The sequence below is a fragment of the Papio anubis genome, chromosome 6 (assembly GCF_008728515.1).
Source record: "Papio anubis isolate 15944 chromosome 6, Panubis1.0, whole genome shotgun sequence".
Classification (NCBI taxonomy): Eukaryota; Metazoa; Chordata; class Mammalia; order Primates; family Cercopithecidae; genus Papio; species Papio anubis.
Genome location: NC_044981.1, coordinates 58,904,775 through 58,924,542, shown reverse-complemented (window position 1 = coordinate 58,924,542; position 19,768 = coordinate 58,904,775). Strand labels below are relative to the sequence as shown.

Below are 19,768 nucleotides of genomic sequence, written 5' to 3'. Positions count from 1 at the left end.
TCATATACTTTGAGGTTTAAGAGAGACCAGAAGCTTGACAAGAATAGAGAAAATTTCTACTGTAATGGAATATACTTAAAAAAAAACTGCAAAACTAAATTATAACTAAATACACTTCTGGTGAGGATTGTAAAGTCTTTTTATTGCCTCTGAGAGGAGGCTACCATCTGTTACTTTGAATATTTGTGCTTTCAGTCTTCCGAATTTTTTAAAATTTAAATTAAAGCACTGAATTACTCCTCCCCTCCCCAGATATAGTCAATGTCTATGGAAATTTCTAGATTGGTAATTGGAAATTTTCAGATGTGGTTATAAGCCTCTTAAAATAAGGCCAACTGATATCACTAACTTTGATGCCCTGCTATTTTTCTTTCATATTTTCTGTTTTAAACAACTGTAGCCATAACCTTTTGAATAACCTGAGTCAACTACATTAATTGTACTCCATTACAATTATAATCCCAGGCTGGGCAATGGTTTTGTTTAGTTTGGTTATGTTCATGACACAATTTCCTCTTCCTTTCTCCTCTCCTACAATCCGGTGAATTTTAAATCATAATTTACCTTTCCTGCTCCTATACACAGATACTAAATTCCAACTCCCCCAACCTAATCAGTGATAATACAATAAATTCTTTACCAGGAATGTACAACATTCCTTAGCTGTCATTCATTAGTTAGAACATCAAGATCTAAATATGTGCTAATGTCCAGGGAAAGCTGACAAATTTAGTAACACTGAGACACTAAAATAGCTATACTGCATGACAGGATACCAAACTGGCTTTCATTAACCTGTCTTGGCCAAGAAGAACTTTATTTTTAGGCCACCCATGTAACTGGTTATTTATAAGGAGGAAGCACATTGACCTTTGGCTTTCACTACTGAAACATACAGTCATGGAGACCAAAATTGTGTGTGAAAATCATTCAGTGACCATAGGAGATTCTACCTGAACCCGAGTTGCCAACAGCATCCTGTTACTTTATGGCCCTGAAGCATGGTTTCAGGTACAAAATTTCAGCCTTGTATTAAAAGCAAACCTTTGACATCAACAGATTACATTAGACTAAGCTGTATCACACAATTACTGAGGACTTATTTGATGACGCAAAATTTGTAGTTCAAAGTTGAATAGTATACTTTGGAGGAAAAAACGGTTTTAATACAATCGACATACACAGATATACATTCTCTCTACTGCTTTGCAACTTTGGTGACAAGTTAAATACAGTTCTGGTACATCTGTATGAAGATTCTTGTGCAACTACCTACATCATAGTTCCCAAGAATATTCATTTGAAAAAGGTTATGATCATAAAACAATGTTAAAAATAATGAACTTAATATGATAGAATCCTAGTTTTGAGACAAAATATTTGTACATGGGAAAAAAGCATGGAAAGAAATACGTGAAAATGCATATAGTGACTATTTGTGAAATCAGTATGAATTGTGGATGTTTTATTTTCTATTTTCTATATTTTGTTGTTGTTGTCCAAATTACCCACAGCGGCTGGGTGCAGTGGCTCATGCCTGTAATCCCAGCACTTTAAGAGGCCCAGACAGGGGGATCACCTGAGGTCAGGAATTCGAGACCAGCCTGGCCAACATGGTGAAACTTTGTCTCCACTAAAAATACAAAACTAGCCAGGCGTGGTGGCGCACGCCTGTAGTCCCAGCTACTTGGGAACCTGAGGTAGGAGAATCACTTGAACCTGGAAAGCAGAGGTTGCAGCGAGCAGAGATTGAGCCACTGTACTCCAGCCTGGGCAACAGAGGGAGACTTCATCTCCAAACAACAACAACAAATTACCCATAGTGGCTTGTAATACTTTCATAAATAAAAAAATCTATCAACAGTTTCCAAAAGGTCCAGGTAATTATGGTCAAGCATGTACGATTAGATTCTCAAAGCAAAAATAAAGGTTATTTAAAAAAAAGTATGGGACTGGGCACAGTGACTTACGCATACAATTCAAACACTTTGGGAGGCCGAGGCAGGCAGATCACCTGAGGTCAGGAGTTTGAGACTGGCCCGGCCAACATGGTGAAATCCCTCTCTTTACTAAAAACACAAAAATTAGATGGGCATGGTGGCAGGTGCCTGTAATCCCAGCTACTCAGAGGCTGGGGCAGGGAGAATTGCTTGAACCCAGGAGGTGAAGCCTACAGTGAGCTGAGATCATGCCACTGCACTCCAGCCTGGGCAACAGAGGGAGAACCTGTCTCAATTCAAAAACAAACAAACAAACAAACCAAAACCCAGTATCACTATGGAAATGTTTAAAAACAAACCTCCTATTCACATATGCACTCCAACCAAGACTCGAGGAGCTCTTACAGGCCCTTTATCATGAAAGCTCGCGTGGTCTACTCACCCCTCTATGTAGCACTGTTCTTTCTTCAGGCAGAGTCGTCTGAAGAACGCTTCAACCTTTGTAGTTTCACCCTCAGGTAGAGTCGTCTGAAGAACGCTTCAACCTTTGTAGCTTCACCCTCAGCTCACCAAATGGTGACCCAAGCCTCTTGCAACTCCTTTTATACTCCAGAAGGAGAGGGGGGCCACACCTTTTCTTCCCTGGTTGATTACATTATCTCTGATTAATCACATCATCTTTTTTTTCACACCGCCGTTAATTGTAATCCAGGGAGGGGCTCATGAAGCATTTTGTTTTGAATCTATTATGTAGATTAAAAAACCAGTCACTGAGGGTTATCTAGTATGGCTCACATATCTCAGTTTTAAAGTTTTTCTTTCGATATTTTCATTTGTTTAAACTTTTCAAATTGACACATAATAATTGCACATATTATGGAGTACATAGTGATGTGATACATATAACATATAGTGATTAATTAGATCAGAGTAGCGTATCCATCATCTCAAGCATTTATCACTTCTTTATGTTGTGTACATTCAATATCCTTCTTCTGGCAATTTGAAACTGAATATTATTGTTAACTACAGGCATCTTACAATGCTACAGAACACTATAATTTATTCCTATGTAGTTGTAATTTTGTATTCTTTAACAAATCTCTCCCTGTTTTCCTCTTCCCTCTACCCTTCCAAGCCTCTAGTATACCCTGTTCTACTTTTTACTTCTATAAGATCAACTTTTTTTTTTAGTTTCTACATATAAGTGAGAACATTCTGTGTTTAACTTTCTGTTCCTGACTTATTTCACTTAACATAATGTCCTCCAGTTCTATCCATGTTACTGCCAATGACAGGATTCCATTTTTCTGTGGATAAATAGTATTCCATTGTGTATATATACTACATAAAGGTTTTTTCTCTTTCTTTCTTTTTTTTTTTTTTTTTTTTAAAAAACTTCAAATCTTGTCAACATTTTATCATCTTTAAAAATAAATCAGGGTCTCTCCTCCTGCCAAAAGGAAAGAAGGCCAAGGGGAAGAAGGTGGCTCCAGCCCTGCTATCATGAAGAAGCAGGAGGTTAAGAAAGTGGTGAATCCCCTGTTTGAGAAACAGCCTAAGAATTTTGACATTGGATAGGACATTCAGCCCAAAAGAGACCTCACCGGCTTTATGAAATGGCCCTGCTCTATCAGGTTGCGGCAGCGGAGAGCCATCCTCTATAAGGGGCTGAAAGTGCCTCCTGCAATTAACCAGTTCACTCAGGCCCTGGACCGCCAAACAGCTACTCAGCTACTTCAACTGGCCCACAAGTACAGATCAGAGAAAAAGCAAGAGAAGAAACAGAGGGTGTTGACCCTGGCCAAAAAGAAAACTGCTGGAAAAGGGGACATCCCCACTAAGAGACTACCTGTCCTTCGAGCTGGAGTTAACACCGTCACCACCTTGGAAGAGAACAAGAAAGCTCAGCTGGTGGTGATTGCACACGACGTGGATCCCATTGAGCTGGTTGTCTTCTTGCCTGGCCTGTGTGGTAAAATGGGGGTCCCTTACTGCATTATCAAGGGGAAGGCAAGACTGGGCCGTCTAGTCCACAGGAAGACCTGCTCCACTGTTGCCTTCACACAGGTTAACTCGAAGACAAAGATGCTTTGGCTAAGCTACTGGAAGCTATCAGGACGGATTACAATGACAGATACAATGAGGTCCGCCGTCACTGGGGAGGCAATGTCCTGGGTCCCAAGTCTGTGGCTTGCATCAGCAAGCTTGAAAAGGCAAAGGCTAAAGAACTTGCCACTAAGCTGGGTTAAATGTACACTGTTAAGTTTTCTGTACATAAAAATAATTAAAATAATACAAATTTTCCTTCAAAAATTAAATCAGGGTTGTGTTTACATTAACTTAATAAACCTTTTCTGAACTTCTACCATGTACCCTGGTACTCTGGGCTGTGCTTGGAGAGAGGAATAGAAGGAAAAACAGGACATGGTCACAGGCTCTACACAGCTCACAGGCTGCTACGATGGAGACAAACAAAAAAACTGAGAGCACCTATGTAGGAATGTGGCATAAGGATATATAAATACTGTTGTGAGTAGCGAACACTTTAGAGTGCTTGCCTGGTGCCATTCTAAGCCTGTTCTACATATCAATTCATTTTATCCTCACAACAAACCTATGAGGTAGATCTTGTGATTTTCTTTACATTGCAGATGAGGAAACTGAGGTACAGAAATGTTATGTCACACAGCAAATAATTTGAATCTGGATTCAAAGCCTGACTTCAGATTATAACAGACAAATCATAGTAATGGAGAAAGTGCTATAGTAGGGAAAATAAGAAGTGCTAAGGGAAATCAGAGAGGGTCATCTAACTGAGACCTAGGATTCAAAAAAGGCTTTCATGAAGAGGTTACGACATCAGAGCTGAGTTGTGGCAGAATAGTGGGTTTTGGAATATGGGGGATGTGGGCAGGAAAGAAACGGGGAGAGCCTAGAGGGAATGAAACAAGTTCCTGATTGTGAAAGAATTTATATTCCATACTAGGGAATATGAAATGATGAGATAATGGGGAACTTTAAAGGCTTTTAAGCAAGAATACCTTAAATCACATTTGTGATTTTTAAATAAATGTTGGAGAGAGCAAGAACAAAGGCAGAGAAATAAATTTGGGGTCTGTGTAGCATTAAAAAATCCTCCCCTGGCTGGGCAAGGTGGCAGATGCCTGTAATCTCAGCACTTTGGGAGGCCAAAGCAGGTGGATCACTCGAGGTCAGGAGTTTGAGACCAGCCTGGCCAACATGGTGAAATCCTATCTCTACTAAAAATACAAAAATTAGCCAGCATGTTGGCACACGCCTATAGTCCCAGCTACGTGGGAGGCTGAGACAGGAGAATCACTGGAACCTGGGAGGCGCAGGTTGCAGTGAGCTGAGATCGCACCATTGCACTCCAGTCTTGGTGACACAACAAGACTCCATCTCAAAAAAAAAAAAAAAAAAAAAATCCGCCCTACTAGCCTTAAACTTCTGAACTCCTGAAAGGCATTCTCTTAAGTGTGATTAATCTTATTATATCTGAGTAGGGCAGAGCCAAAATGGTGCCTGTGAAAGGAGAATGCTCAAATAAACTTTTGATGGGAAATAAGTGAAAACCATCTATCACTACTTTAATCCACAACTTTTTAAAAAAGAGTGTTTTCTCAACTTTTTTAAGGTGTAAAGCGTAATTGACAAAAATTAAATATATTTATGGTTTACTGTGTGTTGTTTATATATATATACACACACACACATACACATTGTGAAATAAAGCTATTTAACGTATTCATCACCTTACATAATTTTTTTGAGATGAGTAAATTTAAGATCTAATCTATTCAAAATTTTCATGTGTGTAACACATTATTATTAACTATAGTCACTATACTGGGTAACAGATCTCCAGAACTTATTCATCCTAACTGAAAGGTTGTACTCTATATATTTTTTTACTTTTTTTGAGGCCGAGTTTCGCTTTTGTTGCCTAGGCTGGAGTACAATGGTACGATCTCAACTCACTGCAACCTCCGCCTCCCCGGTTTAAGCAATTCTTCTGCCTCAGCGTCCCAAGTAGCTGGGATTACAGGCATGTACCACCATGCTCGGCTAATTTTTATGTATTTAGTAGAGATGGGATTTCACTATGTTGATCAGGTTGGTCTTGAACTCCTGACCTCAAGTGATCCACCTGCCTTGGCCTCCCAAAGTTCTGGGATTACATGCGTGAGCCACCGCGCCCGGCCAAATGTTGTACTTTTTAACCAACATCTCCTGATTTTCCCCCAACCCTCAGCCCCAGGCAACTACCATTCTATTCTCTGCTTCTATGATTTTGACTTTTTTAGATTTCACATAAGAGATCAAGAGTCTTTCTGTGCCTGGTTTATTCACTTAGCAAAATGTCCTCCAGGTTCATTCATGTCATAGCAAGGACAGTATTTCCTTCTTTTTTTAAGGTTAAATTGTATTCCTCTGTGTGTGTGTATATATACTGTATATACACGTTATGTATATGACTTTCTTTATCCACGTTTTAAAATCTACATTTTCTTTATTTGTTGGCTATTGTGAATGATGCTGCAATGATCAAGGGAGGGAAGATGTCTCTTCAACATACTGATTTCATATCCTTTGGATATATACCCAGAAGTGGGATTGCAGGATCACATAATAGTTCTATTTTTAATATTTTTAAAACTCTGAAACTACTTTCTGGATATTCATGTTTTAAGAAAATGAGTAAATATATTTTGAATAACAGAACCAGGTTTCTTTTTATTTTTCTTTCCTTTCTTTTTTTTTCTTTCTTCTTAGAACCAGGTTTCTCACTGCTAGAGAAAAGTAGATACAAATATGGAACATGGGAAAGCTAGAATGAATCTTGGAGTGTTAGATTGAATTTTGAGCATGTCTAATAATATTCAGATTTTAGTTCCTAAATACTATTTTCCCCTAAAAGGAAATGGGCCTTATTGAGAAATGACTGGTTCCAGGGCTGGGTCAGGAAAAGTACAAGATAAGACTGGAAATTTCTTTCTTTTCTTTTTCCTTCCTTCCTTCCTTCCTTCCTTCCTTCCTTCCTTCCTTCCTTCCTTTCTTTTTTTTTGACAGAGTCTCGCTCTGTCACCCAGGCTGGAGTGCAGTGGCGTGATCTTGCCCCCAGGGATCTAGCAATTCTCCTATCTCAGCCTCCCGAGTAATTGGGATTTTAGGTGCCCACCACCAAGACCGGCTAATTTTCTTGTATTTTTAGTAGAGACGGGGTTTCACCAAGTTGGTTCTAGTAGAGACGGGGTCCTATTTGCTATTTCTACGTCTCCCCGCCATCCTCATAACCATTCTGATGTGTTTGATGTGCATCCTGTTTTGTGTGCCTGCATTTTAACTTACATAAATGGTATTGTGATAGAAATCTCATTTTGTGTCTTTTTTCTTTTCTTTTCTTTTTTCATTTGTGAGACAGGGTCTCTATATGTCGCTCAGGCTGGTGTGCAGTGAATGGAGCAATCTTGGCTTATTGCAGCCTCTGCCTCCTGGGTTCAAGCAATTCTCCTGCCTCAGCCTCTTGAGTAGCTGGGATTACAGGCACGCACCACCACGCCCGGCTAATTTTTTTATTTTCAGTAGAGATGGGGTTTCACCATGTTGGTCAGGCTGGTCTCAAACTCCTGACCTCAAGCAATCTGCCTGCGTCGGCCTCCCAAAGTGCTGGGATTACAGGAGTGACCTATCGTGCCTGGCCTCCCCTTTGTTTTAAACCCAGGACTGGATTTTAAGATCTATTTATGATTCTATACACATGTGGGCTCCTGCTTTTGCTAATGGCTGGATGGTAGGCTGTTCAAGGAGTAAGTGCATCTACCACATTTTGTTTATCCACTCCTCAATCATGTACACCAGATTCCATCATCATCCTCAAACATGTCTCCCTTTGGATGTTTAAAAGTTCTTAGGGATGGATACCCAGGAGCTAAAGTGCAGGGGCATGGTGTATAGTTATATTGATTTGACCAAGAATCTCCAGATTGTCTTCTGGAAGGCTGTATCAGTGTCCACCATTCCTATTACCCCACCCCCAAACCCTCCAACACTTGGCATTATCCAACTTCCCAATGTTTGTCCATCAATGGATCTAAAGGGTTATGTCATAGTATTATTATTTTTTAAATATATATACCTCTGATTGTTTAAACATATTGTCATACATTTGCTGAGCTTTTGAGTTTTTTTCTGAAGACTGCCTATTCATATCCTTTGCCTATTTTTTTTTTTTTTGAGACAGAGTCTCCCTCTGTTGCCAGGCTGGAGTGCAGTGGCATGATATCAGCTCACTGCAACCTCCGCCTCCTGGGTTCAAGCAATTCCCCTACCTCAGCCTCCCAAGTAGCTGGGACTATAGGCAACGCCACCAAGCCTGGCTAATATTTTTTGTATTTTAGTAGAGACGAGGTTTCACCATGTTGGCCAGGAAGGTCTCGATCTCCTGACCTTGTGATCCGCCCCACTCACCCTCCCAAAGTGCTGGGATTACAGGCGTGAGCCACCACACCTGGCCATCCTTTGCCTATTTTCTTTTAGATTTCCTGTTCCTTGTTGATTTGTAAACCATAAAGAATAATGATTAATCATGAAGGATAGTGATTACTCCTATGATTGAGGTTGGAAGTGGGATGGAATCCTGGAGGGAGATATAGGGGATTTTAACTGCATTGTAATGTTTAATCCTTCAGGTTAGGTGGTAGGTCAAGTATACTTATCGAATAACTCTTTATATCTTTGTTAATATTACATGTTATATAATTTTAAACAAATTCTACAGGTTATAATTTATTCATTATTCTAAATCAGTACTTTTCAGGCCAGGCACAGTGGCTCATGACTGTAATCCCAGCACTTTGGGAGGCCAAGGTGGGTGGACCACCTTAGGTCAGGAGTTCAAGATCAGCATGGCCAACATGGTGAAACCTCGACTCTACTGAAAAAACACAAATTAGGCAGGTGTGGTGGCACACACCTGTAATCCCAGCTACGTAGGAGGCTGAGGCAGGAGAATTGCTTCAACCAAAGAGGAGGAGGTTACAGTGAGCTGAGATTGCACCACTGCACTGCAGCCTGGGCAACAGAGTGAGACTCTGTCTCAAAAAAATTAAATAAAAATAAATAAACAAATAAAAATTATTACTTCTCAAAATGCGGTTCCCATACCTAGTATCATCAGCAACACCAGAGAACTTGTTAGAAATGCAGAATTGGCTTGGACTTCAGACCTCTAGAATTAGAACTCTGGAGGTGGGGCCCAGCACTCTGTGTTTTAACAAGCCTTCCATGTGATTCTGGGAGAGCTAAAAGTTTTGAACTATTATAGGGGAAAACTAAAGCATATTTTCATGCTATCTTAAAAAATAAGAAAATCTCTTTTGCAGTCTCAACTTTTTTTTCTTTTTGCATGCTATTTCTTGGTATTTGCAGTATTTTATATGCTTGGACCAAGTTTCTTTCTTTCTTTCTTTCTTTCTTTTTTTTGAGACGGAGTCTGGCTCTGTCGCCCAGGCTGGAGTGCAGTGGCGTGATCTCGACTCACTGCAAGCTCCGCCTCCCGGATTCAGGCCATTCCCCTGCCTCAGCCTCCCGAGTAGCTGGGACTACAGGCGCCAGCCCCCGCGCCCGGCTAATCTTTTTGCATTTTTAGTAGAGACGGGGTTTCACTGTGTTAGCCAGGATGGTCTCGATTTCCTGACCTCGTGATCCGCCCACCTCGGCCTCCCAAAGCACTGGGATTACAGGCGTGAGCCACCACGCCCGGCCTGGACCAAGTTTCAAAATCCTATTAATTATTTATTGTTTATGCAAAGCCACAGCTTCAAATACTGAACATGTAACTTTATCACTAAGTGTCTTCAATGCAAATTAAACTAATCTAATTTTTATGATGTTTTAAAACACAGAATATCCAACATTGATCTTTTGTAATTCAATTGCTAAATCATTCAGTCTCAGTTTTTGCAAGTTTATTCTTTTTATGAAGAATGGAAATCGCTGTAACGATGTTCACTGAACTTTCAGTACAATTTTTTGAAATCTTGTTGCTAGAGAAACTGAGAACAGTTCTAGATTTTCCTATCTCTCTGATGCCAGCTCCCAACCAGAACTTGGGAAACATTTCCTTTTGAACAACCTGTCATTTCCCTACTGGTAAACACTCAGGCTCAGATTCCAAAGAACTATTCATGGTGGTGATTAGGCCCAATCTTGCTAAGATAAACCTCTAAAAATTTGCATGTACGTTTAATGTCAGCAAATTTAAAAAATTTTCCCACTATTTTGCAAAATAATTTCAGAGATAGTTTATCTTTCTTTCTTACTAATCTCCATTTGGCTATACAAGACTGGCCTCAGGTAAACTCTGACTGATGCAAGTGAAATTTGTCTGTGGCACCACATCCACTTTTTTGTTCTTTTAAACTGCTGTCTGGGCCTGCCTGTATTCCATTGGTAGGATTCTCCCCAACTTCTCTCTCACTAGGGCCATGGCCCTTTCTCCAGATTCTTGGCGGTTGAGGTGTCCTCACTGTGCCCTACAGGTTAGGATAGTCACCCTCCTTCCCCCTTGCCATGGAAACACAAAGTAAACTGTAGGGTCCCTATTTCCTCAGGGTTCTGATCTGCTGACAAGGGTGTTAATGGTGTAAATGGAATTAATCAACCTTGACTGATTGTACTCAGCTTGTGGTTTCACACTTCTTTGAGGAAAAACTTTCATTGTAAAAGGAAGTAAAACAAACAAATGCAGAATTCAACTAATCCATTGAGTGAGGGTTAGTTTCAGCACTCAGCCAGTTGGCTTTTTTCCCTGTGGTGAAAAGGTACTCTCTAAGGCAATGGTTCTCTACTGGGAGCCTTGAAAACCCTATTGATGCCAAAACCATGTTTCCAGAAATTCTGATTTAATTGGTCTGAGCCTGGGCCTGGGCATTGGTAGTGTTGAAATCTCCCAGGTGTTACTAACATGGTTTTTCATCTTTATCCTGCTTTAGAATCACCTGTAGAGCTTGGTAAATCAGGATTCCTGGCTCCACTGCACAATTTCTGGTTCACTAGGTCTAGAATAGGGCCTGATGATTTGCAGTCTAACAATTCCCAGGGGACGTTGATGCTGTTGGTCCAGGAACCACATTTTGAGAACCACTGCTCTAGTGAAAATTTGAAAACCATGGTGGTTAGATGGATTTTGCTTTGACCAGGAAATACTTCTACTCTCCCCGCCCTCTTAAAAATACTTGTAAACTTAAGAATGATTAAGAACATTATTCTCCTTAATTCATTCACTTTATCATCATGAATCCATGGAAGCCCCTTTCATTTTAGTTTTAAACATATTTAATTTAATTTTTATTTAATAAATATTTAATTTTAATTTTAAAAATATTTAACCTTAATTCCCAATTACTACTCCTATTCTGTCTTTTCCCACTTTCTCTAACTCATTTGACATGTTACCCAGTTGAAGTGCCAATCCTCAGAATTAAGTCATAGAGCTTTTTGCTTTGAGGAAAATTTTAAATTGGAATGCTTTAGGGGGAACTTTATGTTACAAAAAGACTCTATGCTGCTAAGACTATCAAATATGTTATACTTTAAATGTTGTATTTATCATTATTTACATAAATAATGTAATAAAACCTTTCCTAATCAATAAAAATTGAGACTGCTTTTTCTTGTAGTGATACTTATTTTCTATAAATTAGGAAATACTATAAAGAAATTCTTTAGAGTATTTATTATCCTTGAGGACAAAACACAGTTATCACAACTGACACAAATGTTACAGAGGAAAAATATTGTAAATCATACACCAATTTTAAAACAGGTTAAAATTATATGGATAAAATATAAATGGTGATTTGTTTCCCATGAAATTCCTGAGTTCAGATGTTTTTGAATACCACAGTTTTAATCTAATCTTGTTATATAATTCACTCTCTCAGGGAAATTAATGGGATATCCTTAAACTTTTGTGATTGGTTTTCAAATACCAGTAATGCAGAGTGATAAAATGATCTGTGCCAAAATTAAACATAGCTATTGATTCTTCTTTATCCTTTTCCTTTTTTTTTTTTCCCCCCAAGAATCTAGCTCTTGTTGCCCAGGCTGGAATGCAGTGGCAGGATTTCGGCTCACTGCAACCTCCGCCTCCTGGGTTTGAGCGATTCTCCTGCCTCAGCCTCTGAGTAGCTGGGACTACAGGCAACTGCCACCATGCCCAGCTAATTTTTGTATTTTTGGTAGAGACACAGTTTCATCTTGTTGGCTGGGCTGGTCTGCAACTGTTGGCCTCAGGTGATGCACTGGGCTCGGCCTCCCAAAGTGCTGGGATTACAGGCTGGGCATGGTGGCGCACACCTGTAATCCCCGCTACTCAAGAGGTTGAGGCAGGAGAATCACAGTCTGGTTGACAAGAGCGAGACTCTGTCTCAAAAAATAAAAAAGTGCTGGACTTATAGTCATGAGCCACCGTGGCCAGCCTAAATATAGCTATTGATTTTTAACTAGCCATAATCTTCTGGAAGGCTGTCAGCTTTGTGATCCTTTGATATGGGTGGGCCACAATCCTTCTGACTAACTTATCAAAGCTACTATAAATGTGTTTGTGATATTGCTCTAAGTATTACATTGATTTTTATAAATATTTCTACATTTATTAACATTCAATACCTCATATTATCCCTGAAAGAATCATATGACACATATGTACAACTGGCAAATGCCACTAATTTTAGTTCTAGAATAAATGAAGTTTATTCACCATTTAATTAAGGAGAGAAATGCATATTATTGCTTTTTTTTCCCCTTAAGACAGAGTCTCGCTCTGTTGCCCAGACTAGAGTGCAGTGGTGAAATCTCGGGTCACTGCAACCTCTGCCTCCCTGTTCAAGTGATTCTCATGCCTCAGGTTCCTAAATTGAGTAGCTGGGATTACAAGCATGCCACCATGCCTGGCTAATTTTTTGTAATTTTAGTAGAAATGGGGTTTCACCATGTTGGCCAGGCTAGTCTCAAACTCCTGGCCTCAAGTGATTTGCCCTCCTTGGCCTCCCAAAATGCTGGGATTACAGGTGTGAGACACTGTGCCTGCCCTATTACCGTGTTTTTAATCCTTCTAAATCTTTCTTCCTCCACAGGGACCACACCCTATGTATTTTATTGCCTAAAATACTGTACTTGTTGCAATGTTTTATATGTAAATATTCTAACAATTATTACTATTATTTTGTGATGGAGTTTCACTCTTGTTGCCCAGGCTGGAGTGCAATGGTGCGATCTTGGCTCACTGCAACCTCCGCCTCCTGGGCTCAAGCAATTCTCCTGCCTCAGCCTCCAGAGTAGCTGGGACTACAGATATGTGCCACCACGCCCAGCTACCTTTTGTATTTTTAGTAAAGACCGGGTTTCACCATGTTGGCCAGGCTGGTCTCGAACTCCTGACCTCAGGTGATCCACCTGCCTTGGCTTCCCAAAGTGCTGGGATTACAGGCATGAGCCACCATGCCTGGTGACAATTTTTATTATTATTTTTATAGAGATGGTGTCTTGCTGCGTTGCCTGGGCTAACTCTTGGGCTCAAGCAATCCTCTAGCCTCAGCCTCCTGAGTAGCTGCGATTGTAGACTTGAGCCACTGCGCCCAGCATTAATGTTTTGTAAGTACTGCATTGACTTAGACCCCAGTTTTAGAGGTGTGTGTGTGTGTGTGTGTGTGTGTGTGTGTGTGTGGTGATGGCTTCTGTGTCATTACTTTCACTCAGTGGAGAAATGTATCAGGTGTACAAGTTCTGTATTCAAATGTCCTTAGAGAACCATTGCTCCTAACTTAGAGTGAACCTGGATGCCAGAGAGATTGCATGGCACCAGATGTAGCAGAAAAACATTTGCTTTCTGTTTCCTTCCAATTACACTGTTAAACCATGTCCAAAGTAAAACTTTTTTACAAAACATAATTGCCATACATTGTTGATGTGTGTTCAATGTGTGATGAATGACAGTTTCCACATTTAAAAAAGTTTGGTCGGCTGGGCACTGTGGCTCATGCCTGTAATCCCAGTACTTTCATAGGTCAAGGTGGGCAGATCACTTGAGGCCAGAAGTTCTAGACTAGCCTGCCAAAATGGTGAAACCCCTTCTCTCCTAAAAATACAGCGATTAGCCAGGCACGGTGGTGTGCACCTGTTATTCCAGCTACTCAGGAGGCTGAGGCATGAGAATCACTTGAACCCAGGAGGCAGAGGTTGCAATGAGCCGAGATCACACCACTGCACTCCAACTTGGGCAACAGAGTGAGACCCTACCTCAAACATTAATTAATTAATTTTAAAAAAGTTTTTTCAGCAACTTGCTATATTTTGTTTGTGTAGCTTTTTAAAAAAAATCCCAAGTATATTTCCCCATACATTTCTCAATGCTGTTGCTCATTAGTTTACAAGCTTCCTTCTCCAGCTTTATAAAGTCATTTAGAATTCTAATCCTGTCTTCCAGAGTAATAACCATTTATTCTAATTCGCTATTATCTGTAAATTTAATCATGTGCTCTAGTCCCTTAACCATAAAACTGATGCAAAAGTTAAATAGCTTTGTATTCAAGATAAAACAATGCATACTATAGCTTGGTAAGCATTATTTATTGAGCAAACTCACTGTGAATCTCCAACCAAACTATTTTTTAAAGAGCTCTACTCTAGCCTTTATTTTTTCATGTAATTATTGTTTGTAATACAAAATTAAGATATTATTAATGACAAGATATATTCATCTTATTCTTTTCTTTTTTGAGACACAGTCTTGCTCTGTGGCCCAGGCTGAAGTGCAATGCCATAATCTTAGCTCACTGTAACCTCTGCCTCCTGGATTCAAGTGATTCTTATGCCTCATCCTCTCAAGTAGCTAAGAAAACAGGTATGTGCCACCACATCCGGCTAATTTTTGTATTTTTAGTAGATACTAGGTTTAACCATGTTGGCCAGGCTGGTCTTGAACTCGTGACCTCAAGGGATCCGCTTGCCTCAGCCTCCCAAAGTGCTGGGATCATAGGCATGAGCCATCTAGCCCAGCCTTATTGTTTGCTTTTAATCTATCAAGTCCCTTAAAGGAGAAAATGAATGCTTATAGATTTTGATGCCTCTGTCAGGTCAGTAGCTCTTCAAAGGCAGTGTCTGGTGATAATATTTCTGTGACTACCCTCTCCTTCCCATGAAATAGGATGAAGGCTCACATCGGGTATGTAATACCTTAGTGCAATACGTTAATTATCAATGGATTAGCTAAAAAGCAGATATAATTTGATCAGTGTCACAAAAAATATATTGTGCACTATTCCTTTTTCCAGACAATATTTTTTGATAGCTTATTCCCAAATAGAATTCTATATTTTGGGGCCTAGATACTGATTGAACATGCTCATGTGTTTTTGTAAAATTTTGTAACAATAAAATATTTTAACTCTCATAGTTATAATAGGATTGATTTTTGTTTCACTCTCCAACTTCCTCCCCTCCATCACACTTGCTCTTCAGCTGAAAGGTGTACAGTGGCATAGGACATTTTTGAGATTTAATTAAGGGGATGGTGAATGGGGAGATTTTTTTGTGTGGATTTAGTGGCATTTATTTACCTGGCTTGCACCTACCTCCAAGTACAGCTAGCTGCCTTGGTATAGAAATAGTTTCTAGAAATAGCCCTACCATCCAATGTGCTGGTCTGGCCCATACATAGGACGTATGCAGCCATGAACAGGTCCTGTGGTGCCTGGTACTGGTAGTATGTGGGCATGGAGGAGATTCAAGATTTGAGAAGTATGAATGAATTCAGAAGCTAAACTGTGGAAAATCTTATAGTCAAAGATCAAAAAACAACTTAATAGAGGTTTACCAAAATTTGACAGTATTCCTGAAAATTCGTATGACTTCACTCATAATAAATTGTGACACTAAAAGAAAGTTTTCAAAATTTCAATAACAATTTCAATTACGTATGTGAGAGGAAAGATTGAACTGTATTTCTATTTTTTTCTTTATTAACTATTACGAAGTTGTCATAAGAAGAGGCAATCAAAGAGTATGTGGCTGGCCAGGCGTGGTGGCTCACGCCTGTAATCCCAGCACTTTGGGAGGCCGAGGCGGGTGGATAACATGGTCAAGAGTTCAAGACCAGTCTGGCCAAGATGGTGAAACCCGTCTCTACTAAAAATACAAAAATCAGCCAGGCATGGTGGCAGGTGCCTGTAATCCCAGCTACTCAGGAGGCTGAGGCAAAGAATTGCTTGAACCCGGGAGACAGAGGTTGCAGTGAGCCTGGGTGACAGAGCGAGACTCCATCTCAAACAAAACAAAACAAAACAAAACAAAAAAAGAGTATGTGGCCAAAATCATGCAGATAAAAGTGTCATAGGAGACTGGACATGGTGGTTCATGCCTTTAATCACAGCACTTTGGGAGGCCAAGACAGGCGGGTCACTTGAGTCCAGTAGTTAAGACCAGCCTGGGCAATGTGGTAAAACCCCATCCCTACAAAAAAGTAAGAAAAGTTGATCAGGCATGGTGGCTCAGGCCTATAGTCCCAGCTACTCAGGAGGATGAGAGAGGAAGATTGCTTGAGTCCAGGAGGTTGAGACTGCAGTGAGCTAAGATGGCACCACTGTACTCCACAAAAAAAAAAAAGCATGATAGATATGGGTCAGGAACTTAATACAAACATTACAAATATTACATTATCTCTTCTGGATTTTGTGATGTCTATGTAGGCATTTTGCATTAAAAAATTATAATTTGTTATGTTTTTTCTTTCCAAATAAATGTTCATTTTTGGAATAATTTTTTTATTGTTTTAGTTAAAGAGAACCCCCAGACCGAATACATTCCAGGCCTCACAGATCAGTATTTGCCCTTGATTCCATTTATTCCCTACTAATTAAACCAATCCTCTTCTTTGTCTGTGATTAGTTTAGAGGTGGACTGTCTCTGCCCATTGGCTGTGAACCAGGAAGCAGGTAGCCCTCATTGCTGGCAGTTATCTTGATGGACGCCAACCCAAGAGGCAGGCAGAACTGAGAGGACTTTGGAGCCTGAGGGAACAGTGCTTGAAACCTGATCTATCTTTGGACGCACAATATAGAAGTTCTCTAGTGTTTATAATATCAGAATTTTCACAAGCAAAGCTCATTCTTATATTTAGTTGAATAGTTGAAATTATAAAGCTAGGTTAAAATGCAAACAAATGTAGAAAAATAGTGCTCATTTTTCTAAAAGACTTTCCGTTGATATAGAAACCATTCTAATCATTACATCTCTGATAGTTTATAACATTGAAGCTATAAGTAAGTATCAATCTGGATGTTTTAAGGTACTACTTTATTAAATGTTGCTAATTTATTTTAAAACTGCTAATTTATTCAATGTGAAAATATAGAAGACTAGGAATAAGAAAAAATGAATTCATGTATACCTCTATAAATTTTATTTTGATGTACTTCCTTCTGATCATTTTTGTATGTATATGTTTTATTTGAAAAAATATTTATCGTACTTTATATACAATTTTATCATCTCCTTTTTTTTCTGTTATTCCCTGTAGTTTAGCACAGAAGGGCCTCCATGTTCACAAATTCAGGGGGCTTTTTCACATTGTAGTCTATGTGAACGGTGTCCACTGGAGTTGTGCAGTCAGTAGCCTCTGTGACTGTATGAGGCAGCCATTTACATCTGGGCATCTGAGTCTTCATGTTTACCTAGAGCATCTTATGGTACCGTCCTAACTACAGATTTGGGAATAAAAGACAGGGCAAACCTTTCCTGGCTGCCTTCCAGTACCACCATATAAATTTAATATGCAGCCTTTGTGCCTTTTTCTCAGGCTGGCTTTGTCTGTAGCTGTGTCCCACAGCTCTCCTCTTACAAGGTTACATCTATGCTTTTTCTTCACCTTGGAATAATCTGCTGACTCCAGTGGATGAAAAAAAGTGTTAAGTAAATTAACCTCATGGCTGTTTTAATGATCGCGTTTCATGGTTATATCATTTTGGATGGTTCCAATTTGACTTCCTTCTCTCAGTTTGTTTGGATTGATTTTTCTATCTGCTCATTTTGAGAAATCTATACTGTTATTATCCTTGCCTTATCTTGATAAATAGTTAATCTTCATGATTCTATTTTCTTTTTGTCAAAAAATGAAATATTACTCATAACTCTATAAAAGTACCTAAATAATGGTGAAAAGCCAAATTACGTAACCAATTGTAATGGTAAAATATCCTATTTCTTTAATAGTGAAAATACTAACTTACTGGTAACTGCAGACATATTTTTACACTTAATCGATAATTTTTAGTTCTCTGATAGCTCCTGCCAATTCCTCTTACGCAGATATTTTGCCAATATAGGATGTGGGTAGATGAGGGATTACTCAGAAAAATGGAACCTCATTCTTGGCTGATAGGATGATGAACTGTGTGATAAAATGCATAACATTTTCCTCCACCCTTGGTTCACAAAACTTTTAGTTTTCTAACTTTTATTTTATGCAAACAGGGTTGGCTGCTCAAACCAAGCTTTTGAGAGAGTACAGCAAACAAAGCAATTTCTTAAAGGTTAAGCCCCTCCTCTATAAAAGGAAAGAAAGGGTGAGAATTAAAAGGGAGAGAGGTAGAAAGGGAAGGCTAGGTTGTTAGAAAAAGAGGCAAGAGAGGCAAGAGAGGGGTGAAGGAGGAGGAGCAGGAGTGAGAGAAGCAAAATAATCTGGTCAATTATTTTGCCTAAAAGTTTGAGAGATATCTGCTTGAATTGATGTAGGAAATTAAGCAGTTTGATCTTTGTTCTAATATTTGTCTTGCAATAAGATCATCTTATTTATCAAATGTTATGTAGAGAAAGAGGAGATACTGTTTTTTTTGAGACTCTGGAGAACCTAGACACCTGTCTAAATTATATGAAAGTTCTGTAAAGTTATTAGCATATATATGTATATATCCACACACACACATATATATATATTTTTGAGACGGAGTTTTGCTCTTGTTGCCCAGGCTGGAGTGCAGTGGCGCAATCTCAGCTCACTGCAACCTCTGCCTCCCAGGTTCAAGTGATTCTCCTGCCTCAGCCTCCCAAGTAGCTGGGATTACAGGCGTGTGCCACCACGCCCAGCTAATTTTTGTATTTTGAGTAGAGATGGGGTTTCATCGTGTTAATCAGGCTGATCTCGAACTCCTGACCTCAGGTAATCCACCGGCCTCGGCTTCCCAAACAAATATTTTTATAAAACACATTCTATAGTATAAATACTCTGTGGAGGGTGCCACCAAAGGTGATATTAAACCTTTCTTTTCTTTAAGACAGAGTCTCACTCTGATGCCCAGGCTGGAGCACAGTGGCGCAATCTCGGCTCGCTGCAGCCTTGACCTTCCCTGGGCTCAGGTGATCCTCCCACTTCAGCCTCCTGAGTAGCTGGGACGACAGGCGCACGCCACCATGCATGCCACCATGACTGGCTAGCTTTTCATGCCTGGCTAATTCGTTGTTGTTATTGTTGTTGTATTTTTTTGTAGAGAGGAGGTTCCACCATTTGCCCAGGCTGGTCTTGAACACCTGGGCTCAAGCAATCTGTCCACCATGGCCTCCCAAAATATTAGGATTATAGGCACGAACCACTGTACTTGGCCTTAAAAAAAAAAAAAAAAAAAAAAAAGGCAGAGAGTCACTGTGTCTCCCAGGTTGATCTCTAATTGCTGGGTTCAAGCAATTCTCCCACCTCAGCCTCTGGAGTAGCTGGGACTACAGGTTCACACCACCATGCCAAGCCAATGCTA

The 19,768-nt window shown here is 39.7% G+C and overlaps 1 protein-coding gene and 1 pseudogene across 1 annotated transcript in view; one reads left to right on the top strand and one right to left on the bottom strand.

Annotated features, from left to right (window-relative positions):
• PTP4A1 (protein tyrosine phosphatase 4A1) overlaps positions 1-19,768 on the bottom strand; it is a 50,313-nt gene that overhangs the window by 30,234 nt on the left and 311 nt on the right. Inside the window, exon 2 of the mRNA XM_009205431.4 lies at positions 2,383-2,683. The gene's annotated coding sequence lies outside the window, so the exon portion shown is untranslated. The remainder of the gene's footprint in view (positions 1-2,382; positions 2,684-19,768) is intronic.
• On the top strand, positions 3,339-4,260 carry LOC100998017 (annotated as a pseudogene).